Source organism: Littorina saxatilis, linkage group LG17 (assembly GCF_037325665.1).
Source record: "Littorina saxatilis isolate snail1 linkage group LG17, US_GU_Lsax_2.0, whole genome shotgun sequence".
In the NCBI taxonomy this organism is placed as follows: Eukaryota; Metazoa; Mollusca; class Gastropoda; order Littorinimorpha; family Littorinidae; genus Littorina; species Littorina saxatilis.
In genome coordinates, this window is record NC_090261.1 from 41,278,505 (window position 1) to 41,301,442 (window position 22,938).

A 22,938-nucleotide genomic window follows, 5' to 3' on the forward strand; every position below is an offset into this window, starting at 1 on the left:
AAACTGGCGCATTTTCAGAGCATTTGTCAAACGTTTGGAGGAGGTTTACGGTTAGGGCAGGGTGGGGGGGGGGGGGTTGTCCCACCAACAATGAGGAACATTCCCCCCCCCCCCCCTCTCTCTCTCTCTCCTGTAGTTCGGCCCTGCACAAGAGGAATTTATTGATACGGACTCAGTGAAGGAAGAACGGATTGACTGACGGACGGACGGACTGACGGACGTACTGAAGGACTGTCGGACGGACTGTTGAACGAACGAACGAACGAACGAACGAACCAACGAACAAACGAACGAACAAACGAACGAACGAACAAACAAACGAACAAAAATGAATACATACATTCGCAGAGAGAAAAAGGCAAAAGGTACATTTGTGGAGTCAGTAAGGGGGGTGGGTGGACTTCCGGAACCCAGGAACCTTGGGAGTCCACCCTGGCCTAGATCACACACACTGATCGACACACACTGATCGACACACACTGACACACACACGTGACACACACACACACACACACACACAACGTGGCCACACACACACGGGCACACACACAGACACACACCCACACCGGCACACACAAACACACACACACACACACACACTGACGCACACACACACACACACACTGTGACACACACACGTACACACACATACACTAGTGACACACACACACACACACACACACACACACACACACATACACAAACACACACACACACACACATACACACACACAAACACATACTGACACACTCGCAACTGACATATCAGAGGGGGGTGGTAAGTCATTTGAACGTTTAAATTCTTTTGTCACAAATTTTAAAAACCCATCAACAATAGGGCGTATGCATAAACTCCCGTCTTTTTAGTGGAAACTGACCTATGAGAGTAGTTTCCCTTGTTTGGGCCAAACAATGGCGTCAGCGAAGGGAAATTCCTACCATCTGTATCTGTATAGATCTGTGAGCGAGTCACAGTTGTTCTTGCGTGAAAGAGGCGTCACGTTTAGCGATTACCGCAAGCATGAACTGTCCGATTTAGTGCAGAAAGCATTTGAAATCAAGTTGCCCATCGATCCCGAGGCGCTGATCGAGGATCGAGCCGAAGTGATCGGCTTGAAACTGCGCGATTTAGCCGGTCCAGAAAACCCACGACGACGCAATGTTCAGAGCTCTGCAGAATCCTGGTTTCTTGTCAGGAAGTACCAACATAAACATTCTACCTGACTTTTCTGAGTTTGATGTGTGCACGTACCAGCTCAGTGCATCAAATGCGTCTGTTGCCAGTGTGCGTGATTATCGTAAATCAGAAGGATTCCAGATGATGAGAGATGGATAATTATGTGGTAGAATTTATACAAGCGTGTGGCATCCCATCACTGCCATCAGAGCCCCCAACAGATGGCTATTTTGCTGTCAAAAGCAAAGTGAAGCCAAGAACCCAGTGACTGGTGCAAAATTTTATTCACAGTGGATTGTAATGACAAGTGTGGACATGGACCTAAGGAGCTGCATTTTGTCAGCCTTCTGCACCTGCAAGGGAGGGTATGTTCATATTTTTCTCGTTATTGTTAACACATTTAGCAGGCTGTCTATTCTTCCTTACATCTACACCAAGATAAAGGGAAGTAAAGCTAGCTAACTAACTAACCAGGATGTCAGGCAGTATTTTTTTTAATTTTAATTTTTATTTTATTTTTTTGGGCGGGGGGACTATTTTAATGGTTGATTGACTTTTAGGCCATAACAAACTTTGGTACAGGCCATCAGTAGACTTGCACTGTTTGTAACTTATTTATTTCATTTAAATTAAACTGATCTACATACATGTGTATGCAAACAACAGTTGTGGGCAGAATGATGAAGTCATTGTGTGTGCTTTATACTGAAGTGTTAAAAAATTGATTAACCTTTTCAGCATTAGTGTTGCGACTTCATAACTTTAAGATGTCCAACTCATATATTACTCCCTATTTTAGTATTTGTCATTGTACCAATGACATTTAAAACCTAAAAGTTAAAATCTGGTGTAATGTCTGAACAGCTTGTGCTGGGGAAGCACACAGTAGTGTCATTCATGTTGAGAGGGTTAACTATTTTAGCACTGTATAAATGCATCATTACAATTTACATTGAATGCGTAAACTGTTGCAGATTGGATGGTTATTGCCGCCATGTTCTGGCCACACTGTATGAGGTCATCGACTACAGAACTGACACAGTGACAGCAAAACGAGCGTCACTTCCGAGTCCTGCAGATGGGTGCGACGTGCAACTGAGAGCAGCAACGGAGTACTACTGACTGACATCCAAACAGATCTAGTCCAATGGCCTGCAAATGACACGTAAGTAAAATTCTATAGATCTAGGAGTAGGTAACTGAGATTAAAATTGATTGCACGTACGGGGGGGGGGGGGGGGGGGGGGGGGGGGAGTTCATTTTAGCTCGCTCATAGATCAGAGAGTAAATATTTGATTGATTGATATGCAACTTACATAGCACACATATCCACACACTAGGTGTATGCTCAAGGCGCTTGGATGATGTTCTAGTCCTCCCTCGTGGTGGCTGTCTCACCCTGTGGTGAGACTAGTGACTCGGCTGCCGCTGCCGCTTAGTAGTATTAGTAGTACTGATGTAACACCACAGGGATAGGTGTATGCTGGGTGTGTTCGTGTTTCTATAGGCCACTTTAATGCTGACAGATCTTTATTTTGCGTGCTCAGTCTTTTTGCATATGTCACTAGGTGTGTACACTACACACACTGAACCTCGGTTTAAGGTCTCATCCGACAGTATGTGCATGTATTTTATAATTTTAAGAAGTCAAAAAGATAATTCATTGTACAAAATTATCATAATTTACAAGATTGTACCTGGGACTGGCTGATCTTTCTTAACCCAGTGTGGGATTTTCAGTGGGGCGACCACCCCCAACCCAGCGCGTCCCCGGGTGGCGGATAGGGGAACGGTCTTCAGATATGGAGATCAGCCGCTTGCGGCCGCGGACCAAACTGGCTCCGGGTGGGATCTCGGCAAATCCTCCCCCCTGTGCTCTCAGGGTAGGACGTACGGGCCATGAGCTAAGGGTGAGGTAACCCCGACAGAAAACCCCGAATGCTGAAGACGGAGGACCCGGGCCGCACGGCGCATTCTAACAAACCACGGGTACACGCACTTACGCAAATGATGACACAATCAACCAGCACAGATGGAAATGGCGCTCGCCCATTGAGGACCCCCCAGGGTGGAGCAGCGTCGGGTCCCATGCCTCAAAGGGACCCAGCCCCAACTACTGGAGGTCCCTCCCGTCCGTCTTGTCACGCCAGGGGATGCAGGAGGAAAGTGACTGGCACCACCACAACCAGGAAGAAACCCAGTCAGCAGCGACCTTTTCAGGTCATGCACTGGAACGCAGAAAGTATCCTGAACAAGAAGACAGAGTTGGAGCATATCCTGCATGAGAAGAACATCAACATCTGCTGTATTCAGGAGACGCACCTGACACCCCAAAAGTCCTTCAAAGTGAGAGGCTACCAATGCCTTAGGTCCGACAGAACAGACCGAAGCAAAGGAGGAATCCTGACCCTCATCAGGAACAACATCAATGCCTGTTTGATAGAAACGCACATGGAGGACTCCGAATATCAGGTGATTCGAATCCAGACGAAGACATCAGAATTCCATCTTGTCAACTTCTACTGCCCCAATGATAGACACCTCGCCCTTGACACGATCCCCGCAAAGGCCTCCAACTTCATCGTGGTGGGTGACTTCAACAGTCATTCACAGAGTTGGGGATATGACCACCTGGATCGGAGAGGAGAAGAGGTGGAGAACTGGCAGGACGACAAAGGTCTCATCCTTTTGAACAGTCCCTTTGACTGCCCTACATTCTACTCCAGAAGATGGCACACTACATCAACTCCTGACCTAGCCTTCTGCACGGAAGACATGCACCAGCTAACCAGCAGAGAGGTCGGAGAACAGCTAGGTGGAAGTGACCATCGGCCAGTCTTTTTGACCCTGGGTATGGAGTCCTGCACTGAAGCTTCCTTCCCACGGTGGAACTACAAAAGAGCGAACTGGTTCCTCTTTAGACACCGCACCAGCGAACTCACCAAAGACATCAGAGTCGAGGGTCGAGACATCAACATGGTGGCGAAGGACTTCAACATGAGCATCCTCAGAGCAGCGCATGAGTCCATTCCCAGGGGTGCCAGGAGAGACTATAAGCCCTACTGGAGCAATGAATTGCAGGAACTGGATGATGATCTGGCAGACGCCAGAAGGGAAGCAGAAGTCAACCCGTCACAAAACAACAACATCCGCCTCCAGGAAGCCAAAGCCAAATTTCTCAAAAAGAAGCTACAGGCAAGACGGAGAAGCTGGCAAGAGAAAACAAGCTTTCTGAACCTTGAGAAGGATGGCAGAAAGCTCTGGAGGCTCACCAAGCAGTTGAATGATGAGAACACCAGCAGAGGAAAGATCACATTAGAAGAGAACGAGAAGGTGCTAACTGGAAAGCATGCTGCCAACCAATTTGCTGAAAGCTATGCAGCTGAGAGCAACCTCCATGTTAGCCCCGAGAAACAGAGAGAAGCAAGAAGAGAGAAAAAAGAGAGACCTGCCAGACAGTCGACAGTGGACGCCATGAGTCAACCACTCACACTCCACGAGCTGCACTCAGCTCTGAAAAAGTCAAAGGCGAAGAAGTCCCCTGGCCCAGACGGCATCACCAACGAGATGCTAACCCACCTTGGTAGCGCAGCAGAGAACAAGCTACTCGAGGTCTTCAACAGCAGCTGGCAAGAAGGATCGCTACCACAACTCTGGCGAGAAGCGATCATGATCCCCATCTTAAAAAAAGGGAAGGATCCAAAGAAGGCCACCAGCTATCGCCCAATCAGCCTCACCAGCTGTGTTGTGAAGACCCTGGAGAGAATTGTGAACGAGCGCCTCAGGTGGTACCTGGAATCCAGGAACCTCCTCGCCCCTGAACAAGCTGGATTCCGACAGTTCCGCAGCACTGAAGATCAGGTCACTTACCTGGCGCAAGAAGTTGAAGATGCCTTTCAGGAACAGAAGCTGGTCTTCGTCACCTGGATAGATCTTCAGAAGGCCTTTGACAAGGTCTGGAAAGATGGACTCCTTGTAAAACTGCTGAGGAAAGGCGTGTCCAGCAACATGTACCAGTGGATTCGCTCTTACCTCTATAACCGCAGGGCAAGAGTTAACGTCGACCAGACCAAAAGCAAGAAGTTCCTCCTTCGTCATGGCGTCCCTCAGGGCGGAGTCCTCTCCCCCACACTCTTCCTTCTCTTCATCGACGATCTGGTGTCTGAGATTCCCAAGGGGATCAAAGCTGCTCTCTACGCAGACGACCTTGTGATCTGGTGCAAGGAGGAGCACGCAAGTACTGCCACCTACAGAATGCAGCAAGCGGCAGATAGGCTGAACGCATGGGCAGAAGATTGGTGCGTCTCCATCAACAAGGAGAAATCCTCCACCACCCTATTCACACTGTCGCCAAAGCAGAAAGCCGGAACCATTAGGCTTGGTGGAACTCCTCTGAGAGAGGATGAAGAAGCAACGTACCTTGGTGTCACCTTTGATAGACGGCAGACCTGGAAACCACACATTGCACAGGCAGAGACGAAGGCCCGGCGCAAGCTAGCCATACTCAGGAAGCTGGCAGGTACCACCTGGGGAGCGAACGAGAAGATACTGAAGACAGTATACCAGGGAACAATCAGACCCCACCTCGAGTACGGCTCCACAGCGTGGTCAACCTCAGCCAAGACAAACCTGCAGACCCTTGACCGTGTGCAAAACCAGGCCCTCCGACTCATCACTGGTGCAATGAAATCCACGCCCATCAAGGAAATGGAGAAGCTTACCACCATCCAACCCCTCTGTCAGAGAAGAGAAGCCAAGACTATGGTACAGGCCGAGAAGCTCAAGTGCCTACCCGACCACCCCATGAAGCACAGACTGAGCAACCTCACCAAGAACCGGCTCAAACGGAGCAGTTTTGTACACGAGAGCAAGAGACTTTCTCGACAGTACAGGGAAGTCCTCCCACAGAACACTCTACCTCTGACTCAAGAAGAAGAGGAAACCCCCAAGGCAACAGAGAAACCAGGCATCCAGATCTGCACCAGTGTTCCACATGTTACCTCAGGAGAAGATCAGAATGACACAGCTCGACAGGCACTCACCTTAGCCCTGATCGACGAACAGTACCCAAAAGAGGCGTGGATCCATGTATACACCGATGGATCAGCAACTAACGCCGTGCTCAATGGAGGTGCAGGCATTCTCATCCAGTTCCCTGGGGGACATACAGCTACATCCAGCGTTGCCACTGGCAAACACTGCACAAACTATAAAGCAGAAGCAGAAGCTCTCATGCAGGCTGCCTCCTTGGTTCAGGACTCCGCAGACCCTTGCTACCAAGTTGTCTTCCTCTCGGACGCCCTTTCAGTCCTTCAGGCCCTAGAGAACGACAAACTCCCACAGCTGGCCAAAGCATTACAGATGGTCAGACAAACCAGAAGAGTTGTCCTCCAGTGGATACCAGCACACTGTGGGATACCAGGAAATGAAAGGGCAGATGAGCTGGCGAAAGAAGGAGCCGTGGAAGACCAACCTGAAAACAGTGTCAGCTTTAGTGAGCAGAAGACAATCATCAAGGCATTGATGAGGCCAAGGACAAACAGAGATGACTACCACACAATGTCCAGAGAGCAGCAAGTCAACCTCATCAGGCTGCGTACTGGCCACAACAGGCTCAATGCTCACATGAACCGAAAGTTCAAGCTGGCGCCATCACCAACCTGTGCCTGCGGTCAAGAAGACCAAACAGCGGAACACATCTTACAGCGATGTCCCTTACTAGATGAGGAACGAAAAGAAGTGTGGCCGTCACCAACTCCCTTGCAGACCAAACTATACGGCAGTCGACAGGAGTTGGAGAAAACAACAACATTTATCACCAGTGCTGGACTGATTGTGTAACCTCTGCGAACGCCAAGAAGAAGAAGAAGAAGAAGAAGAAGACAAGATTGTACAACATCAGTTCAAGTTGCATGACACTGACAGGAAGATTAGACAAAAAAAAAAAAAGTCTGTTCCTGATCACCCGACGAACCCTAGCTTGGACTCAGAGGTTTGGGGTCGGGGGTGGGATGGCAAGCATAACATTGATAGATGACTATAGTTTTGCAGTGGTTTGCTGTCTTGTACTATGAGTGTTAACAGCAATTGTTTATAATTTGTTACTCAACTTACAGTAAGGACAATTAGCTTTTCTCAGCAACTGCTAACAATTGTGACTTGCAACAGCGCTTCCTTAAACATTGGGACACTTCTTTTGTTGTTGTTGAACATTTAATGGCTATAGTGTAGAAACTAGAAATGCTGAGATACATTGATGTAGTCATGAACAACAGCAACAACAAAAACAAGAACATGTTTTGAATTCTGATAGCTAGTGAAACTGACAGCTTGATTAGAATTATGTAGTTTTTGCAATTGCTGACTGAGTTGCATCCTTTGGTTTTACCTTGCATTGATTATCACCTTTGCTGACAATTGACTCATTGAGTGCAGTATTGAGTAACGTATAGTTATTTTATTTCAAGTTAACTTCTGCATGATGTTAATCCTACTCAAACTTAGTCAAAGTAAGGTATCATTATTTATGAAAAATGTGAAGTTGAAGATACAAATTAATGAGAAAGTTTGTGTATTTTTCTGTACACTCTTGCTATTTACTGTTTCAGTGCTGAACCATTTGCTTGAATTCTTGATCAGATGATGACAGAGTGACACCTGGTGGTACCCAATAAAACTGCCTTTGCTGCTATAACTACAAGCAATTTCTACAATTCAGAACAGTAAGTGCATGAGGTTCCATTTTAAGCTGTCAAGAGTAAATCTCAGGAATAGATTAGAAGATTTAGTTATGTCACACGTCTTGCTTTCTTGACTTTTCTCACACTCTCTTGTCAGACTCAGAGAGTGCATGATTGTACATTTTTTTTACAGTAATTTTTAATGTTCCTAATTGGAAAACAAATGTGTCATAATGTTAGTGTTTAGGATAACTATATGGCAGAGAGAATCATGGAAATGATTGGGTGATGGGGGTGTGTCGCTGGTGTGCAAGAGGGTGGGTGGGTGTGGAGAGAGTAGTGATGGGGCGGGGATATAGCTCAGTTGGTAGCGCGCTGGATTTGTATTCAGTTGGCCGCTGTCAGCGCGAGTTCGATCCCAGGTTCGGCGGAAATTTATTTCACAGAGTCAACTTTGTGTGCAGACTCTCTTCGGTGTCCGAACCACCCCCCGTGTATACTACATTGGGTGTGCACGTTAAAGATCCCACGATTGACAAAAGGGTCTTTCCTGGCAAAATTGCTTAGGCACAGTTAATAATTGTCTACCATACCCGTGTGACTTGGAATAAGGCCGTGAAAGGTAAATATGCGCCGAAATGGCTGCAATCTACTGGCCGTATAAAATTTCATCTCACACGGCATCACTGCAGAGCGCCTAGAACTGTACCCACGGAATATGCGCGATATAAGCCTCATTGATTGAAATTGATTGATTGAAATGGTAGTCAACTACTAACTAAAAGATTACTGATTGCATACATTAAGTGTTTATTGATTTGGAGGGTGGGGGAGGAAGGCAAGCAGTATTATTACATGTGTATGGGTATACTACCCAGCTAGCAAGCTTTCGTCGGCCGACTGACGATTTCAGTCGGGTGACGTCGTCATATGTCGTGTGTCGTCGTCCGTTGTCGCGCCGATACCGTTTGACTGTGTGTAAAACTCGGCAAATGTACGTAATAAACCCCGACATCGGCCCGACGCAATGTTGCTGTCGATAAAATTATGCAGAGTTACGGGAGATAACAAATTGATGATCATTATTTTAACATTTGTTACGTCCCCTGTTCAAGCGTCGGTCCAGCAACGGCGTGACATTATGAGACTGACCATGCAAATGCGAAACTAAATTATTCATATTTGTTGACTTTTTCACATAGGAGTAGGATAATTAATTGTAAGTTTTATTTGCATATTTGCAATCAAATACAGCATGAGCTCAAATCATGAGTTTTACATTTTAAAAATACGCCATCATTTACTTGAAATATTCAAATAGCTTTCCTTACGGTAAACAAGATTGAGTGTGAAAATGGCTGCTGCTTTCCCGCGTGAGCGAATTTTATTTGTTTTCTTAGTTCAAGTTAATATCGAAAGAAGAGACATTCTTGGGAATGTTGGACAGCACATTGATGATATGTTATCCGAGACGAATGTCGCCTCGGGATCTCAATCTGAGTGCTGGTCCCAGTGCCACGTGGTGGCGGTGAGAATAGTTGTGTAGCCAGTGAGTCAGGCTCTTGGCAATGACAATCAGATTCAGACGTCAACTCGAGGACAACCGACGGATGGAGCGAGTAAGTGATTTCGGTTTTTTTTGGCTCTCAATGTTAGTTTTGCTGATACAGTGAGGGGGGGGGGGGGGGAGTACATACTGCTGTATCTTATTCTGTATATGTAGATGTAGGTGTGTTTTGTCCTGTTACAGTGGGGGAGGGGGGTGTTGTACATACTGCTGTAAATAGAGATGTAGGTGTGTTTTGTCTTGTTACAGTGGGGGGGGGGGGGGGGTGTACATACTGCTGTAGATGTAGGTGTGTATTGTCCTGTTACAGGGGGGGGGGGGGTAACATACTTCTGTAGCTGTAGGGGGAGGGGGGGTACATACTGCTGTAGTTGTTAGTGATTTTTGCACTGTTACACTGGGGGGGGGGGGGTGGAGTACATACTGCTGAATCTGTAGCTGTAAGTGTGGTTTGCACTGTTACACTTGGGGGGGGGGGGGGGTGTACATACTGATGTATCTGTAGCTGTAGGTGTGACGTGTATTGCATTGTAACACTTGGGGGGGGGGTGTACATACTGATCTATCTGTAGCTGGTGGTGTGTTTTGCACTGTTACACACTTGGGGGGGGGGGGGGTGTACATACTAACTGCTGAATCTGTAGCTGTATGTGTGTTCTGCACAGTGACACTGGGGGGGGGGGGGAGGGGGTTGTACATACTGCTGAATCTGTAGCTGTAGGTGTGTTTTGTACTGTTACACTTGGGGGGGGGGGGGGGGGTGCATACTGATGTATATGCTTGGCGCTGGTGGCCAAAAACACACTTTTTTGGCCCAAAACACACTTTTTTGGCCAAAAACGTACATTATTGGCCAAAAAGTGTGTTTTTGGCCAAAAACATGTTTTGGCCAAAACTTTTAAGTGCAAAGTTTTGGTCAAAAAAATATTTGGCCAAATCTAAAACATTTGGCCAAATCTTCACTTTTTGGGCCAAATGTTTTAGATTTGGCCAAATATTTTTTTGGCCAAAACTTTTGCATTGAAAGTTTTGGCCAAAAAATAGTTTTGGCCAAAACTTCATTTTTTGGCCAAATCTTTGAGTACCCCTTGGCGCTGATGGACAATATTCATTTTTTTGGCCAAAAACGCCAGTCATAAAAGCAAAGTTTTGGCCAAAAAAGTATAGTTTTGGCCAAAAACGCCAGTTTTGGCCAAAAACGCCAGTTTTGGCCAAAACACCAGTTTTGGCCAAAACCACCCCAAAAAGTGTGTTTTTGGCCAAAATAGTGAATATTGTCCACCAGCGCCAAGCTGCTTGGCGCTGGTGGACAATATTCACTTTTTTGGCCAAAAACGTACATTATTGGCCAAAAACTGGCGGTTTGGGCCAAAAAAGCAAAGTTTTGGCCAAAAAAGTATAGTTTCGGCCAAAAACGCCAGTTTTGGCCAAAACTTTGCTTTTTTGGCCAAAAACGCCAGTTTTGGCCAAAACTTTGCTTTTTTGGCCAAAACCACCAGTTTTGGCCAAAAAAGTGTGTTTTTGGCCAAAATAGTGAATATTGTCCACCAGCGCCAGCAAATACAAAAGATTTGGCCAAAAAAAGATTTGGCCAAACAAAAAAGATTTGGCCAAAAAAGTGAAGATTTGGCCAAATCTTTTTTGTTTGGCCAAATCTTTTTTGGGCCAAATCTTTTTGTGGCAGAAGTTTGGCCAAATCTCCCGTTTTAGCTAACATAAACAGTTTTGGCCAAAACTTTTACATAGAAAGTTTTGGCCAAAAAAAGTTATAACCAAATCTACTTTATTTGGCCAAATGTGTGGGTTGTTTTGGCCAAATCTTTGTCTTTTTTGGCCAAAACTGGCGGTTTTTGCCAAAAAAGTGAATATTGTCCACCAGCGCCAAGCATAGATGTAACTGTAGCTGTAGCTGTAGGTGTGTTATGTACTGTTACAGTAGGGGGGGGGGGGGTTTGAACATACTGCTGTTTTTGTAGCTGTAGGTGTGTTTTGCACACAGGGGGGGGGGGGGGGGATTGGGGTTGTATACTGCTGTATCTGTAGCTCTAGGTGTGTTTTGCACTCTACACGAGGGAAGGGGGTGGAGTGTTGTATGTTTTGTACTGTTACAGTGGCTGGCAGCGGGGGGAGGGGGGTGTACATAATTTTGAATCTGTAGCTGTAAATGAGTTTTGTACTGTTACAGTGGGGGCGGGGCGGGGGGGGGGGGTTGGGGGTTGTACATATTAATGCTGTAGCTGTAGGTGTGTTTTGCACTGTTACACTGGGGGGGGGGGGGGGGGGGGTTGTACACACTGCTGTATCTGTAGCAGTAGGTGCGATTTGTGCTGTTACAGTTGGGGGGGGGGGGGGGTACATACTGCTGTAGGTGTTTTTTGCACTGTTACACTTGGGTTGGGGGAGGGGGGGGGGGTTGTACATACTGCTGAATCTGTAGCTGTAAGTGTGTTTTGCACTGTTACATTGGGGGGGGGGGGGGGGTATACATACTGCTGTAACTGTAGCTGTAGGTGTGTTTTGTACTGTTACTAAGGGGGAGGGGGGTGTACATACGGCTGTAGCTGTAAGTAATTTTTGCACTATGCTGAATCTGTTGCTGTAGGTGTGTTTTATACTGTAATACTGAGGGGGGGTGGGGGGTTGTACATACGGCTGTATCTGTAGCTGTAGGTGTGTTTTGTACTGTTACAGTGAGGGGGGGGGGGGGGGGGGGTCTACATACTGCTGTATCTGTAGCTGGTGTTGTGTTTTGCACTGTTACACTGGGGGGGGGGGAGGGGGTTGTACATACTGCTGTATCTGTATCTGTAGGTTTGTTTTCCACTGTAACACTGGGGGGAGGGGGGTTGTACTGCTGTAGCTGTAGCTTTAAGTGAATTTTGCACTGTTACACTTGGGGGGCGGGGGGGGGGGGGGGGGTACATACTGCTGTAGCTGCACCCAGCCAGCAAGACATTAGCGGCCGATAATCGGCCGAACACCCTTCAAAAAGTCGGGCCGGTGATGTCAAAAGATACGACGCGGGTGTTGGCCCGACTAACTTTTGCAAAGAGGCAAAGAGGCGGCCGACAGGCGGCCGAACACCTGTACTATGGCGGCACGCATCCGGTCCGATGTTAATCGGCCCGATGGCTTGTTGGACCTGCGGGCCGACATCGTCCCGATGTCTTCCCGCTGAAATCGATATCTTCCCGATGTCGGCATAAGGTGTCGGGCCGCAGGTCCAACAAGTCATCGGGCCGATTAACATCGGACCGGATGCGTGCCGCCATAGTACAGGTGTTCGGCCGCCTGTCGGCCGCCTCGTTGCCTCTTTGCAAAAGTTAGTCGGGCCAACACCCGCGTCGTATGTTTTGACGTCACCGGCCCGACTTTTTGAAGGGTGTTCGGCCGATTATCGGCCGCTAATGTCTTGCTGGCTGGGTAGTTGTGCGTGTTCCAAATGGGGGTGGAGGTTGGCATGGCAAGCAATAGCTCAGTCGGTATAGTGGCCTTGAAACCAGTTGTGGGGATTTATTTCTCAGAATTAACGTTGTGCACACTCTGCTTGGTTTCTGAATAGCTTATTAAGCCTGTGACTGTGTGCATACATAAAGATCTCAAGTTCATAGTTTCAGGGCTTGGAATTAATGGAAACATCAACACACATGCAGGAAAAATTCAAAAAAAGGAGGGGGCGGGGGGAGTTTGGTCCCACGGTAGTGTTTGAATGAAAGCAATCTTACTTTTTAAGAGGGTAATCTTGCAGGACTATGATTCTTACATTGGTAGTTGACTAGTGTAGTTGTGGTTTTGTACTAGTGAGGAATGTCATCTATGTCATGTGATTTCTTGCTTCTTCTTTTTGTGTGTGCAGCTAAAGATGTTGGACCTTGCCTACAGCCTAGTTTTGCATCTCCAACACCGTGGCTTTTCTCTGAGACACCACAGAAAACACAGCCTTTTCTGCTGCTGAAAGGTAAACATTAGGTTAAATTTGTGTTTGTTTTGATTTGTATGTTTTCCTTTTGTAGTCTGTGGCAGGAGATTTGTGCAGGTGTACAAATGGTAGAGGTGTCAGAGGAAATGTCCACTTGTTACTTGTCTCTATATCAGTATATATGTATCACAAATATGCATCAAATGTACTGATAGAGACCACATGGACAATTTCAAGCACTTTTCTGCCAGGGGTAGGGTCAGCTATGTAAGAATCATGTCTTACTCTGTTCATGCAAAAATAAGGTTCTGCATTTGAATGAGTTTGAATCAGGCACCTGTGTTTTTGCTCTTGTTTGTGCCCTCTTGTGAACTGTTAACTTATGAACAACCACCCCAGCAAGCAACTCTTTACTGTTCTGAGCACAACAGAAGGGCGCATGGTCTGGGCATATGGATGGTAAACACATCTCATGCACAAGTACAGGCCTGAAAGTGGCGAGTATTTTCAATTACTCGCCATGGCGAGTAAAAATCATGTAAATGGTGAGTAGAAATGTTAATCTACTCGCCACATGCGAGTAAAGTTGATAAAACAAATGGTTGTTTTGACAAGTAAAGTTTCAGTAAATTATGAGAAGTACATGTACTAGCAGTGCTTCATTTTGTGGACTTTCAGTGCTGAAGTATGATTGTGTGGATTGATCATTTTGTATTCTGTTATTCAGATTGCCACTTGAGACAGTGACAAAAGGTCAGGTGTCATGTCTACTGTCCCGAATGACACACGATTGCTGACATTTCACCATTGCCAAAAGAATAAACAAATAAGAAATAGGTAGAAAATGAATGTGAACACTGACTTTGATTGTTGATCAGTATTTTCTATACCACTAACAAATAATCTACTTACACATAGCTGTTTGGCAAATGTATGTTGCATGGGACACACTGACATGAAAGTGGAAGATGTTTTTCCCTCTAGAGAAACTACATATCAAGTTACACTTTTTGTGCTCTTCCATTCCAGTTGGCAATCAATTGTTAACACATGTTATTAGAAAAAATAGAACGAAAACAGATTAGATAGAATGAAAAATGTACTGGTGATGTCATTTGGGACATACTGACATGAAAACGTCACCTTTTGTCATTGTCTCACTTGCTTTCTTTTACATATATTTACAAGTTGGTGGCTGATTTGTGTGTGTTGCAGAACACAGGTCCATGAATAAAAGAACCCAGCTGGTATTCTTCATTCATGGAAAATGAAAGGAAATTTATCAGCCAGGATTCGCCACTCACTCTGCTAAGGGGGAACCCCGGTCAGCCCTACAGTGGATGAACAGCTTGGTCCTTGGAGGGAAAGGTAACTACTGCAGCACTTTAGAAGGGGTCTATGTCGACCAACAGTGGCTGTATTCCCTGTATGTTAATTTCCTGTACATATACACTAGGGAATATACTTCCGTTAGACGCCATGGAGTTACTTCAAGCTTACGAGAGTGAAAGTGAAAGTGATTCAATGGACGAGAGTACCAGCGAGGAAAACATAATACCAGGCTGTTGGGGGTGGGGGTGCAGATGTTTCTTTAACTAAATCCGTTTTGATAAACGGTCGAAGCATGTTTTGCTTGACTGGATGCCGCACGCGAATTCAGGATTTTAAATAGATTCTCCTATCTAACCGCAGTCACGCGCTTGGCGCAAGATTGTACGATATTATACTTCTCTACAGAAAATCCAACTGTATTCCCGGTACACAGGGAAAACACCTATGGCTATGGGGAATACACCTTCTTTTGGTCGACATAGACCCCTTCAACCTTACAATATGTGAATGTGTAGAATATTATGCTTTTGCTTAAAGCTTGTTACATTATGACTAAGACAGAAATGTTAATCATTCCCTTGGTGCAAATCATAAAAAGAACAATAGTGATCTGATATACTGTAGATCAATCGAGGAAAAGGTGTGTATGACCTAGAAGAAACTGGTTTTGAAAGTGCTGAGGATGGATGGAACATTGATGCAATATCATTTACTACATTGAACCTGGGTTTCAAACTGAAGTGCTTTTTTATGCTTCTTGTTGTTATATATACGGTCTCGATTGATTCCTGTGTTCAAGAGACTGTAAACAACCATAAACAATCTTGTGTTGTTGTTATGTGGTGGTGGTTTTGCTGTTGTCTAGCATCTACTCGTAATTGGCTTTATCAAATGCACCAGAAACGAGCATGAGTTTGTCGGATTAGTGAACTGTTTGAAAAACTTTAATGTATTTGTGGTTGACAGGTTGTTATTATTTCTAAAGTGTGTTCTTCTTTTTCTCAGGTGGGCTGTCTTCTGAAACATATGAATCGGGAGCGTCACATCTTTCTTCCTGAGACATCCCCTCTTGAAAATGGTGTGGCGTTTAGCTGAATGGAAACGTGGCAGTGTCCTGTTTTTCATAGCTTCGATGCGCGAAGTTGGGGATTTCAGCAGAGAATTTATTGATTGATTAATTAATTAGTTATTTAAGCTCACCTCACTCCTTAGTGTTATTTTTGGGGGGGGGGGGGGGGTTGGTGTTGGCCTGGATCTTGTTAGTGAACTTTCTTTCTGGCAACTCGCATCAGAAATTCCAGGTTTGCTTTCAAGGCAATAGACTGTTTTTGAAAATAATTCTGTTAGGATTATCAGCAGTCCGGAGGTGTAAAAATCCCTGTACTGCAGTCAGGTTTTTCAAAACATCTCGAGCATGCTCTACGCCTCTGACGGGCTGTATCCCACAATCGGGACAAACGACCAACTTGGATGTGTATGCCATGCGCACAATATGATACCCCTTGCCTTTAAAAATCAGCGATCACGAGTTCATCAGAGTTCAGAATTTGTTGTGTAAAAGATAGCCGCTGTCAGCTAGCCATTCGTGGCTCAGGTGATTATATTTAATACAAATTTAAAAAAAGGTTTCTTATGTAGCGCACGCCGCACAGCATACACATCACAGGCAGTCGCTTGTCCTGATCGCAGGATAGCGTGAAACATGCTCCGGGAGACTGCCAATAATCCTTACATAGTTATTTAAAGAAATTGTGTATTGGTACAGCATGTTATGCATGTACTAAGATAGCTATTTGTAAATATTTGGTAGATATATATGGTGGTGTCCCGAATTGCTCCCTCCCAATTTGCCCCATCCCATATGGTCCCCAATTATTCTTGCATTTTGCTGTGAGTAACATAACGTGTGCAAAGGCATTTGTCTGAAGCGCATTTCCAAAAAGACCCCCCGCGGGTTAGGGGGAAGAATTTACCCGATGCTCCCCAGCATGTCGTAAGAGGCGACTAACGGATTCTGTTTCTACTTTTACCCTTGTTAAGTGTTTCTTATATAGTCAATGTTTGTAAAGATTTTAGTCAAGCAGTATGTAAGAAATGTTAAGTCCTTTGTACTGGAAACTTGCATTCTCCCAGTAAGGTAGTATATTGTACTACGTTGCAAGCCCCTGGAGCAATTTTTTTATTAGTGCTTTTGTGAACAAGAAACAATTAACAAGTGGCTCTATCCCATCTCCCCCCCTTTCCCTGTCGCGATATAACCTTCGTTAAACACCAATTAAAGAACGAATTTCCAAAAAGCATAGTTACCATTTGTTTTTTTAAATCTGAATCCGTGACTGTTGTTCTTGAATACTCTTTCGTTTAGGTTTCCAAAAATGCTGATTTAAAGGGGAAGGATAGTTGAAACTGTAACCGTTTACATTTTGCTCCCAGATTTGCAGTTGTTGTTTTTACTAGGAGTTTGGACGGGCTCGGTGTTCTTGTGGATAAGACATCGGCCTCCTATTCAGAAGGTCATGAGTCAAAATCGCGGCCGCCTGGTAGGTTAAAGGTGGAGAATTTTCTGATCTCCAAGGTCATTGCTTATGTGCAGACCTGCTAGTGCCTTATCCTCCTTCGTGTGTACACGCAAGCACAAGACAAAGTGCGCACGGAAAAGATCCTGTAACCCATGTCAGAGTTTGGTGGGTTATAGAAACACAAAAATACCCTGCATGCTTCCCCCGAAAGCGGCGTATGGCTGCCTGAATGGTGGGGTAAAAACGGTCATACACGTAAAAATCCACTCGTGCAAATTTGTGAGTGAACGTGGGAGTTTCAGCCCATGAGCGAAGAAGAAGAAGAACTATGAGTTTTACTCTTTTAAAAAAATGATTTTCAAATTCGAAGATTGCCACAACAGTAGTCTATCTCATCCGACTTGAACCCTTCAGACTCCCTGTACATGTACTTGCAGTTTAAACTCATATTTTGTCTGAGTAGTAGGTTTTGCCTTTCACGCCTGGTGGCGTGTAGGGCAGCGATTTTGTCTGAGAATAGTTTTCAAATGCAAAGTCCTTCAGAAAAACTGCGAGATAAAAATCTGGAGTGCTAATATCGTGTTGGTGTACCTTCCACTCAGTGGCCGAGTGGTAACGCACTTGCGCTCGATCGGAAGCGAGAGGTTGCGAGTTCGACCCTGGGTCAGGGCGTTAGCAATTTTCTGCCCCCTTTCCTAACCTAGGTGGTGGGTTCAAGTCTTTCGGATGAGACGAAAAACCGAGGTCCCTTCGTGTACACTACATTGGGGTGTGCACGTTAAAGATCCCACGATTGACAAAAGGGTCTTTTCTGGCAAAATTGTATAGGCATAGATAAATTTTCATCAAAATGTCCACCAAAATACCCGTGTGACTTGGAATAATAGGCCGTGAAAAGCAGGATATGCGCCGAAATGGCTGCGATCTGCTGGCCGATGTGAATGCGTGATGTATTGTGTAAAACAATATTCCATCTCACACGGCATAAATAAATCCCTGTGCCTTGAATATGTGCGCGATATAAATTGCATAAAATAAAATCCTTGAGCTTAGAACTGTACCCACAGAATACGCGCAATATAAGCCTCATATTGATTGGTATGTAAGAAATGTTAAAGTCCTTTGTACTGGAAACTTGCATTCTCCCAGTAAGGTAGTATATTGTACTACGTTGCAAGCCCCTGGAGCAATTTTTTTATTAGTGCTTTTGTGAACAAGAAACAATTAACAAGTGGCTCTATCCCATAAATATAGCCTTATAAATGTACTCCGTGACTGTATTTGTATATGGTGAAAAGGAGAAGATATAAAATTTGTGAAATAGGACTTCGTATTTGGTTTTGTCATAATGAATTTGTTGTTTCTGTGTGTGTGTGTGTGTGTGTGTGTGTGTGTGTGTGTGTGTGTGTGTGTGTGTGTGTGTGTGTGTGTGTGTGTGTGTGAGCATGCATGCGTGCTTATGTGTGAGTGCACAATTGTGTGTGTGTATTAATCCAGCAGAAACAGCTTCTCTTCCATACATTTGAATCATTTATATTGATACCACATGGAGACTATTCTGAACACACAAGCGTGGTTTTCTCTCTACAGTGCTTTTCCTAAAGTTAAATATTGAATTTTTGAATTTAAAAGTTTTTGGCACACCACTTTAAGATAATGCTCAAGGAAAAATAAATAGTCTTCTTTTTTCATTAACGCTTTTTCTCACAGTGATGTGTCAATATCTCAGACGCAAATCCAGAGTCATGCACCGTTTTATGCTTGGGAAGCGCACTATACTCACTTTGAAACGTGCATAGTGTCAAAAGAAATCACACACACACACACACACACACACACACACACACACACACACACACACACACACACTGAAAGTATGAAGAAGCCCCTCCAACTTTTGGTTGAGTTTGACTGCATTACCTTGAGGAGACTGACGACACTTCACAATGGAAAAAAAATAACTTTTACATTTCAGTGATTTGTTTTAAGTACAAAAGTACAAGTGAAAGTAGAAATAAATTAACGTGACACTATCCCGTAATCACATATCAGGGTCAACTATAATCAGTCCATTGGTTTACAAAACTTTATTCAATTTGTTATCATGACAGAAACAATGCATTGTTTTTTTAAGATAACTCAAGCATAAATGCTTATTTTAAGTCATCCTGGTATGTACATAACAAAGTTTAGCATGATGGCGGACTAGATACATTTACTCATTTCAGACAACGAAAACAAACAGACAAACCTGATGCGCAAGCAATCAAAAAAGGGAGGGGGTGGTAGTACAGAACTTGGTGGGGTAAAAACAAGAAACAAAAAGAAATGGGGTACGAGAGAACAGAATTCAGCATAAGGGGAAAAAAAAGGACGACGAAGACTTGGAGCGCCAGAAATGTTGGAAGAGTGGGTCACGTCACAATAATATTAAATGCACAGAAGACACACACGCAAAGTTAATACATTTTGTGATCGGCGAAAATGGCACTAAATTACATAACGATTGGGCCATAATCGATAAGTCGAAACAAGGACACAAAACACGAGAGAAATTACGAAGAACAATTGGTCAGGCAGCATTTGTCTCATGACAGTGTCAAATGAACATTATGAATAAAATGTAGAGGCTCATGTACGGAACATGCCTGTTTGTCTTAATAAATTCTTGTACAGTTATGAATATGGTCTGATTGACATTCCGGGAATATTGCGGGATGCCTTTCAATAATATTTCAATAAACTTATAATCAGTTATCAATTGACAATAATCGTACATCTCTACACAAGGGTCAATGCAACAAATAGTGCTCAGCAGTCTCCCTTGGGTAACCGCACTCACATTTGGGGCAATCCTTGAGGTGCCGCTGACAAATCAAAATTCAAATCACTCATACCAATACCATACCTGTCAAGTCCTACGCATTCTGCGTAATTCTTACGGATTTTCGGTGTTTTTTTGGGTCCTACGTCGTATACCTCAAACCATACGCATTTTCAGCATTAAAAAAAAAAAATAAAAAAAAAATTGTTTTTTTTGTTGCTGGCATGGACTGCCGTTCATTCATTTCTGAGGAGGAGCTTGCACCAGCCACACAACAGAAGTTCTGGCATGATGTGCGCCAGTTCTACATGGCCTGTGTGAGGAAAATGTTGAATAAATTTCCATTTGGCAGTGAAACCCTGCAACACCTTCAAGTGCTGGATCACAGTCTGGGAGCTGACACACTGACTGCCTTCTTACAGGTCAAAATTAACTCTGATGCATGCTGCCATGATTTTAAGGTGACTGGCAGCATGATTGACAAAGCAAAGATTTGCACAGATGAATACAACAAAGAACACAAGTGACAAGTGACAAAAAAAATGAACGAACAAGAGTGCAGTGTAAATGTATTACATGTAGTGGTAAATAAAGAGCAGTTTGTGTAGAAAGGAATTTATGTGTTTTACTTTTAGTTTGCGAAAAACAATCTGATTGGTTTAGTGTGTATGCGTGAGAAGTTGAATTTGTGCGTTTAACCACATCCTGATCCACGCATTAACTATGGTTTTTGATCCCCAACTATGGTTTCTTATGCCATTTACTATGGTCAGAGGCCAAAAGTACTTGACAGGTATGCAATACGCAGTCTGCAATTATGGACTTTTTCAAATCTATCTCCAAAATAATAATGACATGGTACTTTAAAATCAACGTTGATTGCAGTAAAGTAATTGACTGACAATTAAGGTTGTATGTGGGGTGCCTAAAATTTGAACTTTTCTTATTCCCGAATATTTTTTGTGGGCGCAGAAGCACGGGGCAAATGGTATTGTTTTTTTCTGGAGGGGGATCAGACAGTATAAAACCAATTAGAGGCCGAGTTGCCTGACAGAAAGGCCAATTCTAGCCCCAGTCCATGCCGGTTACATGTAATTAGCTATGCACACATTTGAGATCGATACCCAACCTTACTGAGCATCAGTTCTTTGCGTTATTTTAATTTTCTTGTTTTTCTTTAAAATAAAAAAGGGAATGGTTTTATTGATGTCATTTTATTATGTCATTATCTAGTCAGCATAAATGACTTTTATGGATACAGGAGAAAGTGTTAAAATGTGAAGATTTCAAGTGTGGTTTGTGGTCATCTGCTCAGTTGACCACTTAAAATGTTGTTTCATTTGATGATACGTTTTGTTTGGTGTTCCCGCTTGAATGTGACAGTAAGTTGTACAATGTTACTGTGTGTGTGTGTGTGTGTGTGTGTGTGTGTGTGTGTGTGTGTGTGTGTGTGTGTGTGTGTGTGTGTGTGTGTGTGCGTGCGTGAGTGTGTTTGTGTGTGTTGGTGTGTGTGTGTGTTTGGTAATCGGCTTTTTACAGCGGGACCACCTTATTTTGTCATGTATTTTTATTCATTCTGGAGCTTTATTAAATAAACTGCCCATTTCAATCACAACTCTGGTCTGGTCTTATTGTCAGTGTTGCATAAATGATTGTATGTGAGCTTGTGAACATACAAAGAAAAAAGAAAGAAACATTCTGTGTCCGCGAAATATCTTGACTAAAAATCAGGCGGAAGACTACACCTGTTGCATTTCCTATTATGCTCAGGCAATTATAACTGAGGGCGGAAGCGACAATGATTCGTTTTTCCCCCAGATAACATTAATTTGCAGAGACGGAAAAGGAACACGCACATTCTGGAACTGATTTGTGTAAATAACTGAGAGGGTGTTTTGTCTGTTTTGTGAAACGGTCCTCACACATTTGCAAAGTTCCACAGTTAGGCAGCTGAATTAAAGCATTACATAATGCATAGTGTAAACTCTAGGCCTACTTCAAGGTCTTATTACTTCAAGATGCATACACGTGCTGTTGTATCTGTTAGTGCTTGCCGGACACCAGTGCTGATTAAAATGGCTTAGATTGTTACTAATTTGAAACTACAGTATGTCCTTTTACGTGTTGTGACAATTTTGTTGGTACCGATGATTTATAAAAAGACTTTTATCACAGGTTTATTTCGTATCAAACATTTATACTTACTTTCAAGTTCGAGTATAAGTTTACTTCCACGAGGAGAGTCTCTCTGTGTGCGCGCGCGCGCGCGTGTGTGTTTGTGTGTGTGCGTGCGTGCGTGCGCGCTTAAAGATTCTTGATTTTGGAACATAAGCAGTTTATCTGTCAGGGAGGTGTGTGTGTTTTCATGGCTGCGTGTTCTTTTCCCTCTCATTCTTCCTCTCGGCAGTCCGGCTTCAGAGTCATTTTGTTCCTCCAGGCTCAAAGCAGAAAGCAGCAATGTTTTAAAACATTCAAAAACAAGGATTGTATGTGAGTGTGAGTCATAATTTTCTTTTAAGAACCGAATCATAGCACCACAAGGTTCAAATATGTGCACAAAGCAAAAATAGTGCAAAGCAAAAATTAGGAAAGCAGCATATGGCCATGACTGGAGACACTGCTTTTTGTATCGATCATTCTGCAGACGTCACACTCTGGAGAAAATAAAACATGACAGAACTCAGTACTGATGTTCTCTGTAAACCATGATTTACATCTTTTACCTTATTCCATACGACATTGCGAGTTTTGCCGTTGTTTCCCTGATAATAAGTCTCGTACTTAGGCACTGTTTGTTTTTCCTCAGTTCATATTCAGAATTTTGCCACGTTTGTTTTGTTGTTGTTGTTGTGCTTGTTTAATTTAGGTTTGTTGTTTTTGTTTAAAACACTCAAACATACGCACACATCACACGCACACT

General features: G+C 44.0%; 1 long non-coding RNA gene across 2 annotated transcripts; it reads left to right on the forward strand.

Moving 5' to 3' along the window:
* The first annotated feature begins 684 nt into the window (after positions 1-684).
* LOC138952873 (uncharacterized) lies at positions 685-18,520 on the forward strand. Of its 2 annotated transcripts, none has more exons than XR_011451446.1 (6): positions 685-1,542; positions 2,152-2,342; positions 7,786-7,899; positions 13,281-13,382; positions 14,559-14,711; positions 15,661-18,520. It is a non-coding gene; the product is annotated as an uncharacterized lncRNA (long non-coding RNA). The 2 variants fall into 2 exon arrangements; XR_011451445.1 differs by having other exon boundaries at positions 15,681-18,520.
* The last annotated feature ends 4,418 nt before the right edge of the window (positions 18,521-22,938 follow it).